Raw genomic sequence first — 19,286 nt, 5'->3', positions numbered from 1 at the left:
AAAATCAGGAAGAAACATCAAAGAAAATGGATAAAGTGGATCAAAAAATGGAGGAAACACAACGAAAAATGGATGAAACACAACAAAAATTGGATCAAAAAATGGATGAAACAAAAAGAATAATGCAAGAAAATCAGAAGGAAACAAAACAAGCCATAGAAGAGAACAACAAGAAAATGGAGGAACGCATAGAAAAGTATGAAATGAAAATTCAAGATAAAATAAAGGAGTTAACGAATGGCCAGAAAAAGGAACTAGAAAATTTGGAAAATAAGTTGGAAAATGCTATTCAAGTAGACAGAGAAGAAGTGAAAAAAATAATCACAGAAATAGAAAAACAAGTCACCGAAAACCGGACGCAACAAAATGTCGGAGAAAGAAGAGAAATGGTTATACATAGCACAGATGACGTGAAGATAAGGTTTGGCGGGGATGTAAGAAGATTACACCCAGTGCCGTTCATAAATAGCCTGAAAAAGAAAATACAGCACATCGGAAATTTCGAAACAGCAAAAGAAACTATCAGAAACCATCTCAAAAATGAAGCAAGCCTATGGTTCGATTGCAAAGAAGAAGAATTTGACAGTTGGCAACAATTTGAACAAAAATTTTTGAATTATTTCTGGGGAAAAGTCCAACAATTGGAAATTAACAAGGAATTGCAAAATGGGAAATACAATGATAGGATGGGTATATCAGAAAGGACATATGCATTACAAATTTACTATAACGCAAAACATTTACAATATAATTACTCATCGGAACAATTAGTCGAACTGATTGCAAGACATTTCGAAGAAACGCTGGAAGACCATATCACATTGCAAAACTACAAAGACATAGATAGTTTATGCCAATTCCTACAAATAAGAGAATTACGTGTAAGAGAAACAAAATCAAGAAGGTCGCGAGAAGATTACAGGCCCCGAGAAACACAGGATTACAGAGATAGAAATCAAAATAGGAGGGACTATACAAGACGAGATTTTAATCCCAGAAGGGAAAACGAAAATAGAGACAACGGAAGAGGAAATTATGAACAAAGAAATAGGCAATGGAATGAGGACAGAAATCGAGAATACCAGAATAGAAACACCACACGCTCAAATCAAGAAAACAGAAATAATGGTAGACAAAATGAACAGGGATATCAAGAAAACCGAAACAGATCCGACAGACCAAGAGAAAATAGAAGAGAAGTAAATAATACCCAGACAGATGGATATGACGGAGAGAGACATTATGACGAAAATATAAACAACGATGAGCAACCGGCGTTTTTTCACGACGGCGCTCACTAAAAACCAAAAATCAAACAGGAATCTTTTGTAACCCCAAGGAGTTTATTAAATTGGCAAGAAACAACGAAAAGAAAAATGGAGTTAATTTAAAATTTGTGGATGGATTTATCAACGAGAAACCAATTAAAATTATGATAGACACTGGATCTGAAATAACATTGGTCAACAGAAAACTAATAGAAGAAGTTAACTTAACAAATTTAATTTACAAAATACCTAGGGTAAATTTAGTGGGCGCAAACAAACGGACATTGGCAACTATAAATGAAGGCATACGAGTAATGGTACGACTGGGTAAGAAGATGTATGCACTACAATGTGTAATAATGCCAAACATGTCACATGACATGATAGTAGGAGTTGACGAATTGGCAGAAAAACATGTAGTGATAGATTTTAAAAATAATACGATGAATCTAACAGAAGAAAAAGAAGAAGAACAGGACAAGGAACAGGAGAAACAAAATACGGACGAATCAGGTAAAGAACAAACAGTGGAAATGAATTTGGCAACGAAGCAAGGACAAAGAAGAAAAGGGAGAAAAAGTCAGAAAAAGACAAAAGAAAATGAAACCTGTGGCTCCTCAAAAGAAGAGTTGAGCCCAGAAGAAGAAAATTTGAGAGTATCAGAAACAAAGGAAACCTGGGATTCCTCAAAAGGAGAGACGAGCTCAGGAGAAGAAGAAATAAAGCAAAAAAATGAAAGCGAAAAAGATATGATCGAAACAGTGGCATTTGAAGAGGAGGCATATGAAAACGAGGATGCAGAATACACGATAAAAGTATGTGAAAAATCTGAGGAAAAAGACAGAAGATTAATATGGGAAAAAGGGAAAGACAACATAATAGCCGACACTCTAACACAGGATGAGGACACTGAAAATAAGGAAACAATTACTCTACAGGTGGGACTAATTAGAGTAATACAAGAAGAAGGGGTATAAGACGTAGATTAAAGTAAGGAAATATACAGGGAGTTGGTTTTGCCTCGAGAAAATTTATTTAAAAATGCAGATAAATTTTATCGAATACAAGGCGGGGATTTGTTATATTTCTATTTGATATAAAAATTAAAATTTGATAATTATAAACAAAATTCACTTTAATATAAAATATTTTTAATTTTCTCAACCTCGGGCATATAAATTTAGAACAACCTGTATACAACAAATTGTTATATTTAATTTTAAGAAGTGATTAGAATAAGCGTACGAAACTCGGAACAATGTGCTTAGATAAACAAAGTGAATGACGCGTACCATTATCGTTCTTCTCGGAAGGTCGATCATTAGCCTATGCTAAATAAAACTCAGTGAAATAGATGATAGTTCATTATCGTTTTTCGCGGAAGGTTTCGATCATTAGCCTATGTTAAATAAGACTCATTTGAAAGAGAGAATAGGTCATTAAAATTTGTAAATAGTTAGAAAGTATTTTAGAATGGGAATTAAATATTTTCTTTTGAAATCCATTAAGCATATTTAGAAAGATTAAAAATTGGTTTTGAGGAATATTACGAATGAGAGTTGGTGGTGGAAGATTGATTTGTGAATCTGGAAGGGATATTTAGAAAGTAGGGGAATGGATGACAAAGTGAGATCAGAATGTTTTGAGCTGTCGAGAAGTGGAAGTCGAGTAGTAGACGGTAGTGTACGGAGAGTGAGAAAGCCGGTAGTTCCGTGAGTGTGGAGTATCTATCGTGGAACGAGAAGTAGGCCAGGTCGAGAGTAAAAGAACCTCCTTGAGCCAAGAGTGTCCCGGTAGCTGATAGCAGTTTCGAAAAAGGTAGAACACAGCATCACGACCGAAGCAGGAACGAGAGCTATTCGAACTAGTTTTTCAAAGGAGTACATTACTGGAAGCCAGGACGAGGTTTGATCGCAGCCAAGGATAGCAGGAACGGGTTTTGTGTGAGGACATTTTCAGTTCACCAGGAAAAGGTCAGTCTCATTTGTTTGGACATGAATGTATGGGTTTTTCGTATTAAATTCCACATAAAAATTGAATAACATAATCAATAATATCAGAAAAGCTTCATTAAACTTAAATAGAGTTGTTGCTAATAACTCCTAATAGTTAAATGTTAATAAAAACTTTCAATTGAAAACCAAAAGGAAATAAGATTCCCATTTGTAAATGTTATGTTTAAGAATAATAAGAAATAGCAAATATTAAGCATTGATTGCCTTTTAAATAAAATAAAAAATATTTTGATTATAATTGTAACCCATATGTGTATTTTTTTTACTCTTTTCTTTTCTGTCCCGATTAGGAACCATTAAGAAATATTTGAAGCCACGAAAGTAAGTAATTAATTTATAATTCGCCCTGAGATTGAAAACATATTGATATGTGATCTGGTTAATTAATTAGATTAGTATTAATACATTGATTAAATTAAGTGACATATAAGAATATTATCTCATATCAATAATCAAGATCACATCAATATATATGCCAAAAAATTACAATCTAATAATAAAAATCGACCTGTTTCGGGATAGAAATATGCTTTATGGTCATGAAAAATTGTACAATTTTATCGACAAAGCTTACAAAAAGTCAAGAAAACAAAACAATAATAATTAAATTTACTAAAATTACATAAATCGTCAGTATAAATAAAAAAAATAATAATGAAGTTAAACAGTTAATCAATTGCAAAATTTAAATAAATTGCAAATTACATAGTCTACCTAGTAATTAACTTAAAAGTTAAGCTGCCTCATATGACACCCAAATATAGATGAAAAATAATAATAAAAATACTACTTGTGCAAAGGGTACTGTAATTTCTTAGTTATTGATTAAGAAAATCTTCTACTGCATAATATGGTCTTTCGGATAGGTAGGCTTTTGTCAGTTTACGGAATTTGGGGAAAGATGCTGCAGATTTAAGTTGTAGAGGGAGATGGTTGTAAAGTTTTTTTGCGGAATATAATATAGATTTCTTTACTAACTCAGATGACGGGGTCGGTAAATAGACGGCAAAGGTAGAATTTTTCGCAGGGTTGGAAAAAACCCGGGTTTTTTTTAAGAGCCCAACCCGACGGGTTTTTTTGGGTTTTTTAGGGTTTTTTCGGGTTTTTTTGGGGATTTTCAGTTTTTTATTTAGATTTGATATATAGTTTCTGCTCTATCAAAAGTTTTATAAAAATTATGAATTTTATTGCAAAAATAATAAAATAACAAAATATGCTTACAAAATAAAGCAACTTGACAATGTCAGAAATTTATAAGCAACTATCACATATATGTTGAAATTAGGACAGAGAAGGAGCAAGAATTTGATAAAAATATCTCCAAAATATTAGATAATGTCGCCATATATAGAGAGGCTCTGTATTTGCAAAAACAACTTGCCGTTATTGTGAAAGCTCGTAGACAGATTCCAAAGCGATTCTGTAAACATTTCTGATGCAGTAGAAATATGGAAAGATGCCCTCGACCGTGATTTGTTACAGTCATACAGACAAGAAATAAAAAAGAGATATGACTTTGCCATTCAACCATTTCACCTTTTTGCAAATGCTATGGATCACAAATACATGGGAAGACGACTTACAGGGGAAGAAGAGGAAACAGTCAAACAATGGGTTGCATCGAATCTTTCTGATGAGTTTTTGGCAGTGATGTTATCATTCAAGATTAAGGATACAGATATGTTCCCCGCAACACTTTTCAAAGAAGAACTTGTCAAAAAATTCTCAACAAAGAAATGGTGGAAGCTGATATCAATAAAAAATAAAAAAACAAATAAAATACCATATGAATTTTGTATTTATATGTTATCTTTGTTCTCATGTCCAGCTTCATCTGCATCTATTGAGCGGATTTTTTCTTCATATGGATTAATATGGACTAAGCTTCGCAACAGATTAGGTGCCGATAGAGCTGCAAACTTGGTAAAAATATATAATCATTTAAGAACCGAGTCCTCGTCCTCGACCGAGTCTAACGAATAACGAATGGGACTTGGGAATGTGACAAAAATACAGATTCTGATTTTCCTGATAACTAATATGCTTTGCTGATGCTTTGTTTAACAAGAAACTTGTTTATTATTTTATTTGTCTATTCGCGGTGTGCAAGTACTTGGAAAGGGAAACGAGAAACGACCGTGCGCGAGTCGCGGAGAAATATTGCAACTATCTTAAATAATTCATATTGTCAATTGAAATTGTCAAATTGACGTATATTTCATACCTTCTGTCATTGACGCAGAAAAATTATATATTGCTCCACAATATTGATATGATACGCAATTATTATATAAAGGTAAATTTAATTAATTGTATTTTGCTTTCAGTACTGCATTTTAATAACTGATTTTATTTACTACATACAATTGTTTACGTTTGCTAAACATAACCTGCATCTTATTTTTTCTTCTTATTATTTTTTTGGACTATGGTCTTGACAATTGTCCAGCAACCAGGACTAATATAATTGGCCAATATAATTAAAAGGGCGAATAAAAGTACAGAGCGTAGAAATAGAGGTCGCTTTGCCGAACTTGCACGGTCCTAATATACCATGTTTAAAATAAGTGTTTTATTAGTTTAGTTTCAGTTTCTCCCGTTTTGTATTCACCTACTACTTACTTCATGGTATTTATGCTAGTTTTTGTTTTTATTCAGAAATAAATATGACGTTCATTCAACTGAAAATTTGCTATTTTTGAAAAAAACCCAAAAAAACCCAATAATAGTGGGTTTTATCAATTGAAAAAACCCGAAAAAACCCGCTGGGTTTTATAAGATGGGGAAATTATATGCCAACCCTGATTTTTCGTGAAGTAGTCATGATTAGGTCTTGGTGGAAAGACATGTAGTTGTTTACGAATTAAGCAAACAGTTTCTAAAATATATAAAGATGGAAGGGTTAAAATTCTGTGATCTTTGAAGTAACTTCTACAATGTGTTGTTCTTCTGAGGCCAAACATATATCTTATTGCTCTTTTTTGTAATTTGAAAATAACATCGAATTGGGCAGCTATACCAGAACCCCAAAATGGAAGACCATAACAAAGATGTGACTCGAACAAAGAAAAATATGTTATTTTGGAAGATACTAAATTGAGTCCATTCGAAAAAGATCTTATAGCATAGCAAGCTGAAGATAGTTCCTTCCTTAACAAATTAATATGGAGGGACCATTTAAGGTTGCTGTCTAAAAAATACCAAGAAATTTTACAGAATCAACGGTACTGATCTGGCTGTTATTAAGAGGTAAGGGTTGAAGAGGTCCTTTATAAGGTAATGCTACTGTTTTATCTACGTTAAACGAGAGTAAATTAGACTCAGACCAGGTTTTTATTGTAAGTAGATCAGAAGTTATAGTAACATGAAGAGTTGCAATATTTGAGTTGCTCCAAGTGATACTGGTATCATCAGCAAAAAGAAAGATTTTTCCATCGATTTTTAAACTAGTGATGTCATTAATAAAGATAAGGAAAAGTAGATGACCCAATACTGATCCTTGAGGTACCCCAGATACAATGTTTTTGAGACTAGAGTCTGTATCATTTGCTCTAACCAGTTGTTTCCTATCATCCAAGTAAGATTGGAACCAATTCAAAGAAATACCTCGAATTCCGTAGAAATTTAGTTTTTTTTATCAAAATCTTGTGATTTACACAATCAAAAGCTTTGGCGTAGTCACAAAAAACGGTGGCAGTGTGAAGATTATTGTTCAGTGCTTGATAAACCTCATGTAGTACAGAAAACATGGCATCAGTGGTGCATTTATTATTTAAAAAAGCCGAACTGATTTTGTGATAAAATGTTGTTTTCAACGAGAAAGGACATAAGTCGGGCTTTTATCAGTCTCTCAATATTTTGGAGAGTACTGGTAGTAGTGCAATAGGTCTATAATTGCAGGTATTAGATATTTCACCACCCTTATGAAGAGGAATAATGATGGCAGTCTTTAGGCACTCTGGAAATTTGCCTTTCTCAAAAGAATCATTAATTAGTGAGATGAGGACTTCCAACACATTTTCTGGGAGATTAGAAAACATTTTTATCGATAGACCATCAGTACTACAGGAAGATTTGCTTTTGATACTATTGGTTGTTTGAATCAGTTCAGATTTATGGACTGGTTTTATAAAGAATGAATTCGAGACCTTTCTTGAATTAGGGAGATAGGAAATGGGATTTTTTTGTGGCAAAATAGTTGATGTAATATTTTTACTCATATGTATTAACAAAGTATTCATTTAGATTTTCAGGGTCTGGAAGGGATAATGTTTGAGCAGTGGGCTTTATTTGGAAGATCGTTTATTATGGACCAAGTTTCTTTTGCAACACTTTTAGAGCTTCCCAGACGGTTTTGGTAGTAGACTTTTTTAGCTGATTTTATAAGGTTAAGATAGGTTGCCCTGTACTTGGTGATATATTCAGTGATAGAGACGTTGGTAGTAAATTTCTTGATGTAGAGTAGAGAACGCATATTCTTGGAAGATATTCGGATACCTTTAGCAGCCCAGGGTTTGCGATGTTTTGGCTTAATTGGAATTAAAGGAAATGCTTTATTGAAGATACAGACAAGCTTATCTAAAAAATCACTGAAATTATTATCCACGTCCATAGCAGGAAAGCGCCACTCAGAGGTTAAGCATAAATTTTGGAAATTACGAAAGTTCCGGGAAGAAAAAATCCTGCCTAAAATTCTGGTTTTCGAGGAGGGTTTGCCGAAGATATTAAACTTCGTATAAACTGCTTCATGATCAGATAGTCCAGCATTAATAATTGTAGACTGGACATCAAGGGATGAGAAATCTGAGACAGTATAATCAATTGTGGTAGATGAAGTTTTTGTAATCCTTTTAGGAGAATCAACGTGCATTGTTAGACCATACGATTCAAATATGTTGATCAAGGATATTTGTGTAGCACAAGCAGCAGCATAATCAATGTTAAAGTCCCCGCATAAATTTTGTCTACTTTTATGGGGTAGGTCATCTAACAAATTTAGCAGGCTCTGAAAAAATAGTTCCACGGAAGAGTCAGGTGATCTATAAATGCAAATAATATAAAGATTGAGATTCTTCTTGTAAACTAAGGAAAACTCAAAGAAGGCTTCACTTAACAGAAAGTCATATTTTGTTACCAAAGAAAAATCATTGCTCGTAGAAATAATCAGGGTGCCTCCATGAGCTGAGCTTGGACGATCATACCTAGCAATTGTGGTTTATTTTTCTACAAAAAAAGGCTCGTTGACTTCAAGCCAGTGCTCTGTAACCGAAACTACCGGGGGAAATCCTAATTCCTCTAGGAACAAAAACAATTCATCAGTTTTGTATCTTATAGAACGAATATTAATCAGAACCATGCTAAAGCTGTTATCACCAAAACAATTTGAGGATTCTAGTCCCTCAGAACACGTCGTGATGTTTAAAAATTTCGTTTTGGAGAGACAGCGGAATAGTAATTTCGGTGACATTCCGTTGATTTTTGCAGATGTATAATCCTTTCAGAAGTGAGAAAGGACCTAAAAGCAGCAAGGTCAGCTTCCACCTCGTCTGGACCAATTCTATAGGCATTGTTAAATTCTAGCAGAAATCCATCATAAAACACTGAGGCAGGTTGGTCGTGTAGATAAGCAAGATGAAGTTTAATGGCTTTTTTCTATTCTCATACTATAATATATCAATTATGATGTCACTACCTGTATCATAATGAACTTCATTATGATACAGATTTTCATTAAGATACAGATTTTTAACCAATATAATTGCGATATGGCATTCGCGATAAAGGTGGTACACGCGCAGTGACCAATGGCGAGTCAAATACATACGCTTCGACAGTTCTCAATATGTAAACAAACCGTCAAACTGACAAACTGCTGAATTTATTTGTGTTACAAAATTAATAAATTTGAATATATTTTTTGTTGTGAATGATCATAGAAAAAGTAGTGTATACAACTTGTATTTAATTATCATTATGAAGCTCGTACTGTATACGAAACTCGCCGCATACGGCTCGTTTCGTAACCCTCACACTCGCTTTATAATGACCATCATTAAATGCTCGTTGCATAATATACTATTAATATATCCGGTTCCCTTAATCTGGCTAGAAGATATTGACTATTCGAGTTATTAGTTAATCCAACTCTTGGTGGGGTCAAAGGATCCAGATTTATAGATGGTTCTAAAGTATCCTTCTTAATGGAATTTATAGGTGAATGGAACGGATTTTTAAGGCGGGTTCTCACTTGTCAGTTTCGCTGACGCAGTCTGGCTGATTCATTAATAATGAAAAATAAAAACTGACCATTGCATTCACACGCTTCATGTTTTGCTCCATTCAGTCCTCAGTTAGTCCAACATTTTATATCGTGGTAATGAAAATGGTTAAAAAAAATCGAAACCAGCTGTTCGGGAAGTATGTTTACAAAGATTAGTAAATGAATTACAGAATATTCCAGTGAATCGAAAGAAAAGAAAACGTCGTAAATGTTGGGGCAGGTCCTGAATATTTCGCAGAAATATATGGGGTCCTAGTGCAACTATGTATATTGAAAGAATTAGCTTTGGAAGATTGTGATTCATATACAAACCACTTAAGAACGAAGACAAATTTCAAGAGATTTTGCAAAAAATTGCTCCAAAATTGCTCTCAAAACTTGCCACATTGAACAAATCACGAAAATGTATGTTCTCGATCTTCATTTTCTATTCATTATGCGACCATGATCAGTCAATAATGATAAAAAGTAGAACTGGCTTTCACTTTAAATGAAAGTATGAATGTACTGATCATTTAAAATGAAAAGGTGTTCTCATGTTCATTATTTTTTCAGGATCACTGAATCAGTTAGACTGCGTCAGCGAAACTGACAAGTGAGAACCCGCCTTTAGATTTACAAACTTCGATGACCTGCTTGTCTGTACGTATGTTTGTGTTTTCTACTTCATCTTTGTCCTTTCGTGAATTGGTAATTGGATTTTCCAAGGTGACAGGGCTTCTGAGCTTCGGATTCTTATGAGACTCAGATGAAAGCGTTGGTTCAGAATAGGAAGATTCTATAGAACATTTAATGTTAACACCAGGTGGCCAAATTTCCTTATTAAATAATAAGTTAATCGATGTTTTCGATTTTATACCTATTTTGAACGAAGAGCCAGTTGTTGTGTCGGCATCTTTAAGGAGTGCTTAACATCTAATAATCTAATATATTCCTTAATGCCTAGCTTCTCTTTAATATAGTGAACGACTTGTATAGGGGTGTACGTTGGGTGCAAGTTACTAATAACTACAATGTGACATTTGTCGTCTGTAATTTTTGGCTTTTTCTCTCGACTTGGTTCGAAATGTCGGGGCTCTTCAGTTTGGGTACTTGCGGTGGCATAAGATGTATTTTTCTTAATATCTCTTTTTTAGTTGGTAAAGTAGATAGATTTTTAGTAAGACATTTGATTTGAAATTTCACCGATATTTGAAGAGAGCCTTTCTAATCCCAACTTAATCTCAGTTGAATTTATGTCTTGGATTTCAACCTTGATAGTCTCATCTGAAGAACCGAAAAAAACTGACGATATATTGAAAATGTCGTGTTCCATCTGCCTTACAGATTTTAAAACCTTTTCAGGATTCAATAGGTTGTTTAGTTTGTGGATCTCGTCAATTTTTTTAGTAAGATAGTCCAGTTTGCCGTCATTTTTAGTTAATAGATCATAAGTTTCGATGAAAACAGGCAAATTGTCATTTAGTTTTTTAGTAACTTGAATTATAGTCCAGAAAGCCACTGCGCATCCGCTAGGAAAAATATTCTAATTCGGATTTTTTGCACAATCTTACTCAAAAAGGACTCCTTTTAAGAAATTTGCATGTTGCCAGGACCAAAAGGTGGTCAAAAATTTTTTAAACGTTTTTTTTTTGTTTTTTCCAAAAATTAATTTTTTTGCATGGAAAAAAGTTTTTTTAGGTTTTTTGGATCATTCCAAACAGAAAAGGTCTTTAGTGACTTTTCTCTAAAAATTATAGTTTTTGACAAATAAGCGATTAAAAATTGAAAAATTGCAAAATCCGCCATTTTTAACCCTTAAAAACTATGCGAAAAACTGAAAATTTGAATGTTTCCAAGGTAGGTAGATATTCTTTGAACATCTATTGATGAAATCCCGAAGAGTTTTTTGCAATACAATATTCAAAACTCCTTTGTTTTTTAATTGCTAATCAAGCGTGCGCGACACTATTTTCCACCGACAGTATGGTGAAAATGAAAGGAATAAATTCGTTATTTCGTAAACCGGCGACTTTAAGGAAAAATCCCGAAATAGGTCGATTTTTCTTTTTAAGTTATGATATTGTGGCATATATGGTATACTAGTGACGTCATCCGTCGGGGCGTGATGACGTAATCGATGATTTTTTAAATAAGAATAGGGGTCGTGTGGTAGCTCATTTGAAAGGTTCTTCAATTCTCTATTCGGTAATGTAAACATTTATATAATTATTTATACAGGGTGTCCTTCTACTTCTTTTTTTGTCAAATAATTTAATTTAATAAACATTTTTTGGACACCCTGTATAAATAATTATGTAAATGTTTATATTACTGAATAGATAATTGAAGAACCTATCAAATGAGCTAGCACACAACCCTTATTCTTATTTAAAAAATCATCGATTACGTCATCACGCCCAGACGGATGACGTCACTAGTATACCATATATGCCACAATATCATAACTTAAAAATAAAAATCGACCTGTTTCGGGATTTTTCCTTAAAGTCGCCGGTTTACGAAATAACGAATTTATTCCTTTCATTTGCACCATACTGTCGGTGGAAAATAGTGTCGCGCACGCTTGGTTAGCAATTAAAAAACAAAGGAGTTTTGAATATTGTATTGCAAAAAACTCTTCGGGATTTCATCAATAGATGTTTAAAGAATATCCACCTACCTTGGGAACATTCAAATTTTCAGTTTTTCGCATAGTTTTTGAGGGTTAAAAATGGCTGATTTGTCAAAAACCTATCATTTTTAGAGAAAAGTCACTAAAGACCTTTTCTGTTTGGAATGATCCAAAAAACCTAAAAAAACTTTTTTCCATGCAAAAAAATTAATTTTAGGAAAAAAACAAAAAAAAACACGTTTAAAAAATGTTTAACCACCTTTTGGTCCTGGCAACATGCAAATTTCTTAAAAGGAGTCCTTTTTGAGTAAGATTGTGCAAAAAATCCAAATTAGAATATTTTTCCTAGCGGATGCGCAATGGCTTTCTGGACTATTAAGGCCTCAAAGCTCTCTAAAAGTATTTGATTTTTTGATAAATTTGTAATTTTGTCGTTTAAATGTCTTAAGCTTGGAGAGTCACATATTGTACAAAAAAATCTAAGATGGAAAAACTTTTGGTCCAATAGGGCTTTAGTGGTGGTCTTATTTAAGCTAGTACATTTCATACAGAAATTTCTTCGACAATCTCCATTACATCTTAAGCTGTTGTATTTATCCGAGTCAGAATATTGTGTCAGACAATATTCACAAGTATACGTCATTTTCAAGGTTAGATGTGTAAAAATTAACTAGGTCGATGTGATGAAAATAATAAAAGGATTTTTCCTTAAGGTGATACAGTAGCGATCAACAGGTAGCAAAAACGCGTTCCAAGATTGCGGCTGTAATTTTGAATATTTTTTCGAGATATTTGGCACACGTATTCGTAATGTAATAAAGAATGGCGGTACAGAGTCCAATTTGAAAAATATATTAATATGTGGAAATTACTCTGTAATTAAATATAATATTAAAAAAACGAGCCGGTGCCGCCATTAAGAAGAACAAAAAAATACACTTTCTTCAAATAAACTTTTTTATCCCATGCCTAGATTTTGTGTCATTTTGGAACTACTAAAATTTTTTATTTCATTAGTAGTTCCAAAATGACACAAAATCTAGGCATCGGATAAAAAAGTTTATTTGAAGAAAGTGTATTGGTTTGTTCTTCTTAATGGCGGTACAGGCTCGTTTTCTTAATATTTTATTTAATTACAGAGTAATTTCCACATATTAATATATTTTTTAAATTGGGCTCTGTACCGCCATTCTTTATTATATTACGAATACGTGTGCCAAATATCTCGAAAAAATATTCAAAATTACAGCCGCAATCTTGGAACGCGTTTTCGCTACCTGTTGATCGCTACTGTTTCCTCTTAAAGTCGACAGTTTACGAATTTACGAATTTATTCCTTTCATTTGCACCATACTGTATCTGTATGACATAGATTGTGTGAAATTAATTTTTTTTTTTATGTTGAACCCATCACCATCCCATGATAAAATTTTTATATGTTATTAACAACAGTACTAAGTATTTGTAGGAATATTATAAAAATTTTAAATTATGTACTTTTTGGAAAAAAACTTATTCAAAATATATGTTTTTTGTTTGAGAAAAACTTGTTTATCCAAACATCATATTGTATGTAATATATCACTGTAAAGAGCTTTAAAAATGCTGCAAAATGACACCTCTCCCAGCATTCTATCTCAATTAGGACAGCTTCTACAACCATTTTAAAAAAGTATGTTTTGTATTTTTTTGGAAAATTTTACATACCCATATTTGGGAAACGGCTTGAGATACAAAGTTAAAACTTTGTATTTTTGTTTCTCTTATTAGCCACTATGGGTATTCCAAATTTATAACCAAATCTGAAGAGGGGTGAATGACCCAATAACGGAAATACAGGTGTCAAAGTTAAACTTTTATTTATTCTTGAATATTTCCTGAAACGATGTAACAAATAATAGAAGCTTCTGGACAACAATCAGACATATGCAGAAAGGAAAACATAAAGAAATAACAGCTGTAAGGGATACAACAAACCAAATCCAGACAAATCTAGAACAGATAGCTAAAGTGTGGAAAGAATACTATGAAAACAAATTTAGAAATGAAACAATAGATGATAGAAATGTCAAAATAACGAGAACAAAGAATTAGAGCAAATAAGTAGAGAAGAAGTTATACAGGAAGTATCAAACGTAAATATAGGTAAAGCTGGAGGGGATGATGACAGACCAGGAAATGGTCAAGTACATGGGAGAAGAAGGGATAATCTGGTTCTTGAAAATATACAAAGAGGCATGGGAAAAGCACCAAATCCGAAAAGACTGGCAAAGTAACCTTATAGTGCCAATATACAAAAAGGGAGAACACGTCATCTGCGAAAATTATAGAGCAACATGTTTATCATCGGTATGTTTTAAAATATACACGAAAATAATAGAGAAGAGGCTAAGACAAGAGGTAGAAAAAGAACTGAGAGAAGAACAAGCAGCGTTTAGACCAGAAAGACAGACAAACGATAACATTTACATCATTAGAAATATAATAGAAATAAGTATTGACTCGGGGGGAAAGCTCATTCTGGCATTAATAGATCTAAGGGCAGCATTCGACATATAGAAAGAAAAATTATATGGAAATGCTTGCAGAACATGAAACAAAAACTTATAAACATATGGATAGAAGAAATAGAGAAATTAAAAATAGAAATAAACATCGGAAAAAGTAAAATAATGATCATTGGCGAAAAGGAAGAAAATGAAATAAATATAAAATGCAAAAATACTCAACTGGAAATAATTACCGCATATGATTATCTTGGAAGTATAATTACCAATGATGGGAAAATAGACCTCGAAATAACTAACAGGACTAAAAAATCAAACAAACTGTACTACGCACTAGCTCCAGTTCTGAAGAAAAAGAATTGTCCCACGAAACAAAAATGAAAATATATACATAATACGATTGTGACACCAACGATACTGTATACGAGCGAAAATTGGACTTTACAGAAAAAGCATAATAGTAGGATAAATGCAATTGAGATGAGACATCTACGAGCTATAGCCGGAAAGACAAAATGGGACAGAATAAGAAATGAGGCAATAAGAGGGATAACTAAACAGGAACCAATAATGAATAAAATAATAAAGAGACAATTAAACTGGTATGGACATTTGATGAAAATGAAACCTAGTAGACTAACAAGGAAAATTCACGAAACAAGGAATATTATAAAAAAGAAAAAAGGCAGACCGAGGAAAAAATGGATACAGCAAATAGTAGATGCGGGAAAAGTTAAACAGAAAAGGCTTGAAGAAATGAAACTTAATAGTACAGGACAGAAAAGAATGGAAGAAATGGGTGAATATGTAGCTAAACTAAACCCAAAGCCGACACCTGAAAGGGTAGAAGGAAGGGAAGAAAGAAAGAGAGAAATAATATTTCCTGGCAGGCATGGGATAACAACACGAAATTTAGTAGGCTTTTGGGACCACAAATCTAAATTCACCACCAAAAATGACCCATATTTTTTATTAATTGTGTATTTTTTGCTGTTAATGGCGATATCTATATAACGGGGAATAAATTTGCCAAAAAAATTAAATGTTGGCGTTACAAATTGTACCGTTACGAACTGTCGCCGTTTCGAATTGTCCTTTACTAGTTGTCGGGTTACGAACTGTCGTGTTACAAGATGTCATGGAACCGTGATATATTATGTTATCTACAAATCTTACAGGCCCTTAGCTATATTATTATACAGATTTGTAGTATGGTTACAGAATTACTAACTACACAGAAGCGAAACTCTGGCAGAAAACGGTAACACAATTTTCATGCTCATGCGTAACTTAAGTGGTGCAACCTCACTTTTGCGACTGTCAGTGTCATAGTTAAATTTTATATTTATAATATGTTTTATTTTATATGTTATTTATATTTTGTAGTTAAATTTTATATTTCATATTTAATTAATAACTACTTGTCAAAAATATCACATCATTTGGAATGGTCTATTCCTTAGAAAATCAAGTTCTATTCTATAAGTGGTCAAATGCAAGGGTAAGTACAAGGTCAAATATTTCGGCCCCAACAAAATCAATGGAAACGACAGTCAGATTCGCTTCTGTGTAGTTAGTTATTCTGTGGTATGGTCCAATTCAAACAATTAGGCTTGCACGTTATATATTTATCGTCTTCATAACCCAATGGTACAAACTTGACAGCAAACTAATTCATCACATTCTTCTTCATATATTATATTAGTTTTTTCGCTACTGTCAAGTTTAGCAGGAAAGCGTTGTTGCTAAATAAAAAAACATATATTATTTACCACAGTAGCTACCGGCTATTCGCTCCGAGCGTTAACAAAGTGTCAAAGCAAAGTCGACCGACCTGCTCATGGTGGCGGTTACTTGAATCTTTGTAAGGTTTAGTGTATGTTTAAATGGGATATTTAAAAAAAATGCCTTATCACGCTTTTTGTTGTGTTGTTCACTGTAAAAATACATGGAGAAATAGTGATGTGAAATAGTTTCATTTTCCTCGTTCCCAAAAAAAATTAGACCAAAGAATAAAATTGATTAACGCTGTTAGAAGGATGAAGTGAGGTTAACTTTTTCTATATATGCAAAGGATGTGGCAGTATACACATGATATAATAATATTATTTACGTTTTTATAAGTTTTGTACATATTACATATACTTTTTAGCTCTGATAAACCCGAATTAACTCCAAAAAGTACGGATACGGTATGTTCTATATAACCTCACTATCACAGATTATGTCAATAAATCTTTATTAACGACAAAAAATATTTTTGTTGAACTATAAATGACACTATAACTATAAAAGAATCATCATCCAGCCTCAAAAGTCCACTGCTGAACATAGGCCTCCTCCCCTCGTTTCCAACCCCATCTATCCTGCGCCGCCCTCATCCAGTTTTTATTTACCTTTCTTAAGTCGTCAGTCCATCTTGTAGGTGGTCGACCGACGCTTCTCTTGTCTTCTCTTGGCCTCCATTCCAATAACCTCTTCGTCCATCGCCCGTCTGTCATTCTGGCTACGTGTCCTGCCCATCTCCACTTCAACCTGGCTATCCTCTCGATGACGTCAGTCACCTTTGTTCTTCTCCTGATTTCTTCGTTTCTGATTTTGTCTCGCAGAGTTATTCCTAACATTGACCGCTCCATTCTTCTCCTCTCCTCTCTTCTCTCTCTCCTCTCAACCCGACCAGTGTAAACCAACCCTATAAAAGAATAACCAATGAATTCTAACAATTTGTACCGTTTATTATCACTAGAATATAAAATATTCAAGTTTAACAAAATAATTCCATAAGACTCAATGCTAAAACGTCCTTACAAAACTGACAGCGTGTCACGTGACTGTAAATTTATGTAAATAGAGGGGAGACGCACGGTGCGAATACTGTTTATCTTCGCCTTTAAGATTGTGAAACAAAGATAACTATCTGTACTATAAATGAGACGATCAGAGCAATACTGGCCTAACTTACAACTCACAATTTTACCAAAACGCTTTTATTACATTAAAGTTATCCCTTAGTCGATCGGATAGCTCATTGCGACTAGCGGCTGACCCACACTTCACTTCGCCTTGAGGTATGTGAGTTCAAGCCCAGCCCAGGGCATCGGAAAAACAAAAAAGCTAACGCGCCAGTATAAAATTCTAAATATGAATCTGGCGCTTAGACTGGAATATGCGGGCATCTGATCGACCTATGATGGAGCAGTACGGCAAGGCATAAGGGCTTGCGGCTCGGTGATACTCCCCCATAGATCCCTACCGAAGGGCGTTGACGCCTAATAACGGTGTAATACATACAAGTTATCCCTTATTTGAGTGCTTAGCCACGCTGCATATGAAAATACTCAAATAAGGGGATAACTTTAATGTAAATAAAAGCGTTTTGGTAAAGTTGTGTATGGTGGGTTAGGCCACTGTTGCTCTGAGCGCCTCAAATGTCAAACTCATGTTGTTCTATAGAAGGTTATGTAAGATTTTTGTTTATAGATGTGAAGTTGGTTAAAATATAAATTGTCCTATGAAACTCTAGACACTAAATTCTATTACGTTAGTTTCTCTATTTGATTTTGATTCAGATTGTTGAATATTTTAATTGAATTGTAATTGTAAAACAATAATATATCTGTATTTCGTCTTCCCCGATTATAATTTGAAAACACTATTTTGACATTATATTTAACCTCCAATATTATGACAGACGTCAGTTATTATTTCCAATCTTACCAAATGTAATAATGACGTCATATAAACTCGTCACTAACTGTAGACAATTAAATGCACGCTGCAATAGACATGGCGTGTCAAAAAGTCTAATTATTCCCTATATATTTTTTCAAATTTAGAATATGGCAACAAGAGGAAAATTACGTGCAACCCTTATTGTTTGACTTTTGCGTGACACACTACTTTTGTAGTGCGTGCCAATCATCAGCGTAGGCCATAATCTGCGTTAACTTATTAAATATTGTTTCCCTATTGTGTAACTCTTCATCACTTGTAATATTTTTTGAAGCTATTATATTAAAGAGAATGCATGCCAGCGCGTCTCCCTGCCATAACTCTATATACAGTGCGGTTGAATAAGTGTTGCCCCCCCTGTTAACTTGTTTATTTTAAGAATATAAGCAAAACGCTCGGATAGGTCGATTTTTAAACTAACCATAGTATATTATAGCATCAACGTTTCGAACTTTACGCGATCCCTCTTCAGGTGACAGCCATAACTTTGATTTTTTTAAATGGGAAAGTACATCATGTGACACCTCATTTAAAAGCTCTTAAAATACTGATTTCAAAACTGTATAATACTTTAATCCTCTTTGAGAGCGTAGGCGCAAAATTTCGGTCGAATTCTTTCTAAAAGCAATAATTTTTTTCAAATCCTGAAAAAACTAATAAATATACTTGAAAAATTTAAACGCAGAATGAAATATTACAGTATTCTCGATGGTCCAAAGTCCCTGAGAACTCCTATAATGTTTATTTTAATAAGTCACAGTGGTGAAAAAAAGAGAAAATTTAGTGTGATTTTTAAGTTCAAATATATCATTCAAAAGAAACTTTTTGTTCATTCTAAGGGACTGTCAGCCCTCCGTAATAATCTAATAT

General features: G+C 33.5%; 1 protein-coding gene across 3 annotated transcripts in view; it reads left to right on the top strand.

The window, feature by feature from the left end:
• The window catches only part of LOC126882227 (uncharacterized), a 143,759-nt gene that overhangs the window by 46,178 nt on the left and 78,295 nt on the right, over positions 1–19,286 (top strand). The gene's annotated exons all lie outside the window — the stretch shown is intronic.

The sequence above is a fragment of the Diabrotica virgifera genome, chromosome 3 (assembly GCF_917563875.1).
Source record: "Diabrotica virgifera virgifera chromosome 3, PGI_DIABVI_V3a".
Classification (NCBI taxonomy): Eukaryota; Metazoa; Arthropoda; class Insecta; order Coleoptera; family Chrysomelidae; genus Diabrotica; species Diabrotica virgifera.
The sequence above is the reverse complement of the archived record's forward strand: the minus strand, read 5'-3'. Positions and strand labels throughout refer to the sequence as shown.